Here is a 7,660-nt window from a genome sequence, read left to right on the forward strand (position 1 = left end):
ACCAAAACTCTTTACCAATTATAAATTACAACATCTTGTATTTATAATAAATTATTCATTCAGTTCAATTGTTTCCGTAAACAATAATTTCATCTAAGCAATAAAACAATTCGATTACTTAGACCGTGTCTAATTACAACGAGACACGTAAATATTACTCCCAAAATCGTCCGTCAATTTTAAGCAATTTAATTGACTCGTATCGTCATACGACCAATTAAATATTCAATTAAGAGTGTTGCCCTTTAGGTATGACCTAAGGGGATCAACTGATCACCACCGTCGCATGACAGTAATGTCAAACTCTAGTCAGCCAATCATTACCGATATGTGTGGACCAGTTGACAGTAAAATATTACTTCCCACATGTATTATTAAAATGAGACTTAAACATGTGATCATCTTGATCGACAGTTGTGATCGCATTATTGTCGGAGGACACATATTCCAACACATCTCAAGTTTGGTATAATTCCTTTACTCTTTACTCTTTATTGTTTATTTTCTCACTCTCTTAATCATGCTTATACTTGTTGTGATGATTGACACCATTGATAACATGTTTCCCATGATAATAAGTGAGTAGTTATTTAGCTAGGATTAATGGGGAATTAGGGGAAACAAACATGGGGATTGATCTATGCTTAATCTAATATGTTTCCATAATTAATTTGCTTGCTTGTTGTGATTTCAACTTATGCACATGTTATGTTCGATGAAATGCGAGCCTATGAATCCTTGCATTTTTTGATCCATCACCTATCTTTTCAATGAGGCTTGTAAGCTTATAAACCAACTCTAGCCTCATTAGACCATGCATAGAGTTGAATAGGAAGGATTAAGTCGACTTGTAGGTGTTGTACAATCTAATCGATTCGGCTCCGGGACCCAAACCTTATTAGGGATTGTAAGATATACATTAACTCGATCCCATCACAACAATAAGTGCTTGCATCTAATTGAGAACATGTTTGTATGATCTACTCCCATGAATCCTCTATGATCCCATGACATCCTAGTGTCGCTAATCAATTGTTTACATCTCTTAATTGATTGCTTATTTTACTTTATTGCTTCTATTAGTTTAGACTCACCAACTCCAACCCAAATCAATTGTGACACTAGCATAAATTGAGATAGATAGACTTAGAAACCAAAGCACACCGTCCCATGGATCGACCTCGACTTAACCACTAATTAGTTATTTGTTGAGAATATAAATGTGTTTGATTGAGAGCCCCAACGACACTCTCATCACTTAGCTCCATATATCCATCATGTGCTTTGGCACAAACCATTTCTATCCCTTTAACCCATTTGCCACCTTTTTTGTCCTTGATACATGTACTTTTGTCTACATTGTGATTGCATACTATTTGGAGAAATCTCTATCACATTAGATTGCATGCATGTTTCATAAGTCGAGTGAGTGTTTCTACTTCTTTCTATCTTCACATATAACTCACCCTTTCATACTTATGAGTGCATGAGTGAATCCGCGAGAATCCGACTAATTTGTCTTGCAAGATCGAAAGGTATTTGACATTTGTCTATAGTATGGTGACTTGAGACTTGAGCTACGTTTTCTATTACCCTTACCTTTGAATTTGTTTTATTGGTACACCTTGGTCATTGCTTTGTTACAGATATGGATAGCTTGGGATTTATATGTGCATCAACATTAGCTCTGAGTTGTTTATTCGCCATTTGTATGATTGCCTTTTGTATTGTGTGTTGCTTTGCTTGAGGACAATCAAAGAGATGGTTTGGGGGAGTTTGATGAGTCATAATTATATACATATTTATGCCTCCCCTTAAATGCTTTTGATACGATTTCGTGCTAATTGATATCATTTACATGCCTTTAATGTTAGAATGTCGATACTTCCACTTTTTGATGTTTAATGCATGAATGATGCATTTGAGGAGCAAAGGAGTGAAATGGTCATCGCGGAGTAGGCATGAAGGAATAGACGAAGCACGACATGGAAATCCATAAAGAATGAAGGAAGAGAAGTTAAGAAGACAACACGAAAAAAGGAGTAGAAAACAGATGATTCCTCGATCAACTGGCCAAGGGCTCGATCGAGGAACTAGCATGCTCGATCGAGTGCACCAAGGGCTCGATCGAGGAACCTCCAGTTTCTATAATTCCCGCAAATGTTCTTAAGTCGGTTATGATTTACTATAAATACCTAAACTCGTACCCTAGGTTATTTACGCTTTATTTTCCGTGGGTTTATCATAGTTACTCTAAAAACTCTCTAAAAATACTTAGTTTAGTTTATATTTATTGTTCTTTCTTCCGGATCTAAACATTGCTATTTTACGGTATTGTTCTAATCTTTCAATAATTATTATTTCAATTACTTGTTCATCTTTATTATTGTTCATCATGTTTTCCATTATTATTATTATTGTTGTTGTTCCTTCTTTTAATATGAGTAGCTAAATCTTCTATCTAGGGTGAAGGGGAATCTAGATTGTTAGAAGGGGATTAAACTAATGAATTGATAGTTAATATTGCTTATTTGTTATTGTTCATGTTATTGTTCTTCATCTAGTAAATTAATTACTGGCCAGGGTTAATTGACTAGTATAGCGAATTGAGACTTTCACCGACTAGGTTAGATTCAATATAGGCCATAATAACTTAATAGAGATAATTTAATGATAGCAATTGCATGTTAAATTAGATCTAAAGGAATATTGAATCGATCGATCATATAACCTTAAACAACATAATTAGCTCTATCAATGAATTAAATCACACCCCGTATGACTACCTAGTGAACCCGAATCCCTAGACTCTTTAATATTATTGTTAATCATCTTTTATTTACTTGCAATTAGTTGTTAGATATCAAATCATCAAACCCCCAAAATTGTTACTTTAAGACAAAATTAGATATTAACAAACTAGACAAATCAACTAGCCTCCCTGTGGATTCGACCCTGACTTACCGCTAGCTATCTTGTTAGTAGTAGTATAGGATTTATTTTTACTAAGGCCGAACGACTGAAAATAACCTTGTCACGCACTCCCGGAACAAGTATGGATCATTCCAGAAATACCGCTTCACATCATGCGTAAATCTCTTCTTTTGCTAATAAGATAAGTCCGGAGGAAGAATACCTCCAACCAAGTAACTGGCATAATCTGCAAACCACGGAGTGCCCGTAGTAATAGCTAGAAGGTGGGACGTTGAATTCAAATGTCATCACGAGGGTGGGACGTTGAACACCAACGTCTGTTGTGGGAGGGACGTTGATGTTCAACGTTGATGGTGGGGAGGGACGTTGAACACCAAAGTATGGCTTGGATGGTGACGTTGGGAATCAATGTTGGGGGTGGGGGCTGACGACCTGATATGGCATGTTCTGGTCGACAGAACAAGAGAGAGCAGGGGAGCGATGGACAGGGCAAAACAGGGGATAAGGATATCAATCCTAATGCTAGTCCAGATTCTATGCTAAGCAACGACCAAGAATCAAGCACCAATTATCTTGATTGACTATCAATTAGAATAAATTTATTTGTTTCCCTTTATTGTATCAATTAGCATGATTCCTTCCTGATTATTTATATGTAAATGCAATATATTAATTTAAGGCAAATATATATTATGTTTCTATTTAGATACTTGTACACTTTGTAACCATCAATACATTAATAAAATTATATCTTATTCATCTTTTATATCTTATAGTCAATATTATGATTGACGGTGGTGATGAAAGTAATTTGGACGTTGTTATTGATTGTTTGTTTATTGTTGATGTTCGATGATGGTGGTGGTAGAATGCGGAAATGGTGGTTGAAATATGGGGATAATGTGGTTGTCGTTGTGACAGTACGACAACGTTAGTGTGGGTGGCGGACTGGAGGAATGAATGGTGGTGGTTGATGGGACCCATGGCAGTGGGGCGGGGTGAGGAGGTGACTATTGTTTACAAAGGAAAGAGAGAGTAAGAGGAAGGGGAAAGAGAATGCAAGGGTAATGTTCGTCTTTTTTTATTAAAAATGTCGACGATTCGTTATAAAACGTCGACGCCGTTTCACAACTCAGTATTTTTTTGGTGCACTGATAGCGTAATTAATGGCGAGTCCTCACCGGATTTTTATTAATTTGGTCAACTCCGGCCTAAAAGTAGTCTTTCGCAACTTTATTATTTTTAAAGGTTGTATTTACAAACTTTTTTATTAAAGGTAGTGTTTTGCAAAGAGTTTTTTTTTAAAGGTTTTTTTCACAAAAAATCCTTTGATAATAGGAAGAAAATTTCGAGTCTTGGACTACCGAACTCTTTATCGAATATACCAATTTGATGTTGAGTCGGTTAGTAAACGACAACATCATTTTTGTTCACGGGTTTCCTTCCAAAACTGAACAATATGTTTTACTAGCGCGAAAGTGGCAATTTGCCCCCTTAACTTTGTTCAACGGTGAAATTAGGCCCCTTAGCTTTCAATTGTAGCAATCAAGCCTCATAACTTTAACAAAAAGTGAAATCAACCCCATTATTTGATTTTTCATGAAATTCCACCAAAATTCATTTTTATAATCCAATTAATTAAATATAAAATTTAATTTTATAACTTTATAAATTTTATACAATCTATAAATTTTATACAACCCAATTTTTTATAATTTTACAATTTTAGACAATGTATTCTAAATGTAAGAATAGTTCATAAAATTATATTTTTTTTATTTTTTTTAATATAGACGATTGTAAAATTATTCTTTAGATGAATAACTAAACTTATATAAATTAAGAAGGTTAAAATTAGTAATTTTATGTATTATTAGTTGTATAATATAAATATAAAATGAATTTTTGTTGAAATTTAAGTGAAAAATAAAAATTGGGGTTGAATTACTTTTTGTTAAAGTTATGAGGCTTGATTGCTACAATTGAAAATTAAGGGGCCTAATTTCACCATTTAACAAAGTTAAGGGGGTAAATTGCCACTTTTCCGGTTTTAGGAGTATCAATCAATCTATATATTAATCCTCTAACATCAATGTTGACATGGCATCATAATATCACACTAAAGATGACTTGGCAACTTCTTAGAGAACAACCTTTAGTTTTTGAAAAAAAAAAAAAGTTTAGTTTATAATGTCTATGAATATCTCACAAAATATTTTTTTCCTAATGTGCTCACAAATCAGTAGCTCTGAATTGTGTAAATTCCTAAATCATAAATATTCCTTCCTGTTTCATTATTTTTCATATTGACCATTGACCATTCATTTTGTGCTGCAACATAAACAAGGAAATAAATTATGAAATACGGAGTATAAAATATGGAATAAAAAGTCACGGTAAATAATACTCATAAAAATATCAATATCAAAATATGAAATATCAATATCAAATTATCTAAATATTTACTGCCTCACTCCTATTTACGGTAAGAATATACTCAAATAATAAAGATCCAGTGTACGGTTATGGTATCCAGTGTTTGTTTCAAATTACAAACATTCAGTGTTTGGTAAATCAAATAATGTAAAGATAAAACTCATACAAATATTTGTATAATGTGGTTATATTTGTATAATACTCCTATTCACGTTAAGAATAATCAATAATCAAATAATATGTACTCCGTATAATACTCCTATTCACGGTAAGAATAATCAAATAATACTCACACAAATATCTCTACAATATTATTTTACAACTTTACTGTTCTTACAATTACTTCTCTACAATGATAAAAAATAAAACCATATGCTAAATATACTAAATACTAATAATAATTTTACATTTTTAACCAATACGTATCATTTTATTGTGATGCATGTTTTTGAAAGACCATATAAATACAACGTATCATAAACTTCATGTCAGCACCACAATACTAAGTAAATCATAAAAAAATAACATAGAAAAAAAATCGCGAAAGTGGTAATTAAGCCCTTAACTTTGTTCAATTGTGAAATTAGGCCCCATAAGTTTCATTTGAAGCAATCAAGCACCTTAAGTTTCACCAAAAGTGAAATTCAACTCCATTTTCTTAATTTTCACCAAATTCTTATATTAAAATCACTTATAATACAAAATATCAAATATAAAATATTTTGTTTTATAATTTTATAACTTTTATATTTATATTAAATATTGAGAATTGTTTTTTATTTGAATTTTAAAGTATATAGACAATTTATTATATATGTATGAATACTATTTAAATTACAAACAATTTACTTAATATGTATGTAAAAGTATTCGTCAATGATTAATAAATTATGTTGAAATTCGCAAAGTTAAAATTAGTAATTTTTAGTATTTAATAAATTGTTTAATAACAATATAAAATATTTTTATTTAAATTCTATTTCAAATTTTAAAAATGGGATTGAATTTCACTTTTGGTGAAACTTAAGGGGTTTGATTACTCCAAATGAAACTTATGGAGTCTAATTTCATAATTGAACAAAGTTAAGGGGTTTAATTACCACTTTCGCGGAAAAAAGTTCAACTTCTCTACTCGCAAAAATGGCTCAAAAGAACTCTCAAGTGACTTGCATGAACCGATAAAACACATTTGTGGCATCCATAATAACCCAATTGAAAGACAAAACTAAGAACCAATCTCTACATGCTAGGGTTATCCGAAAATGGTATCGTCGTGACTATCGTGCCCCTAACTACCTGGAAGCATTGAAATGCTATTGCTAGAAAGGAAATATGATTACAGAAATTGGCTACTTTGTATCGAAAGATGGAAATCAAATTTCAGATAGAGATGAATCGATGATTGTGTTGATTAGGTAGAGGGAAGAGAGATGATGAGAAGGACAAAGATGAAATATGATTAGGATGTCCTAATCCTATCCGGATAAGGCCTCTTTTTGTTGCTCGATTTGTTATTCCAAATAGATCAGCTAATACTAAAACTGACCTAATTATAGGGTGATATGACACGATGTTATACTGTGAGATGGTCTTTTTATTTGAATTATAATGATAATGATAATAATTACTAGACTGACTAATTAATGAAATGGTAATATCAGATGGTCTTAAATAAATACAAAAGTTTTAATTATCAAAATATGAATGTTGTTTTTATAAAAATAGACCTTCTCACGGTTCAAACCGTCTTACTCTATGATTTGTGAAGATCTATTTTCCCTGCTTCACGTGTTGTTTGTTTTTCGATGAATTTTTACACTATAAGACTAATATAAGGATAGACGAGTGACCTTCTTACTTTATACTCTATTTGTCCAATCATTTATTTGCCGTTTTAATTCTTTGTGAGGGTATACGATGAAAGTATCAAATGGTTGTTTACTCTTTATCATTTTGTTAAAGTCACTTGGCATACGAATTGTACTCAATTTTCCTTTGATTCGTAACATATATTTGCTGTATTTGTTCATTTGACAATAAAACAGCCCGTGAAATTCACGGGTTTAAAACTAGTTAAAACTTAATTCTTAATCATGTATATTCTTATTACCAAATGAATACACGACAAATAAAATAGCGGAAGCGATAAAATAAAATCGCATTTAAAATACCTTTCTTATTTATGGCCAAAGGGTCAAATTGTAAAGCGACCCGTTTTCCATTAAGATTGATGGCTAATTGGTCAACCAAAGAATGAAGCTCACGGTTTACATCCTTATTGCTCGGGTCA

This window comes from Silene latifolia, chromosome 11 (assembly GCF_048544455.1).
Source record: "Silene latifolia isolate original U9 population chromosome 11, ASM4854445v1, whole genome shotgun sequence".
NCBI lineage: Eukaryota > Viridiplantae > Streptophyta > Magnoliopsida > Caryophyllales > Caryophyllaceae > Silene > Silene latifolia.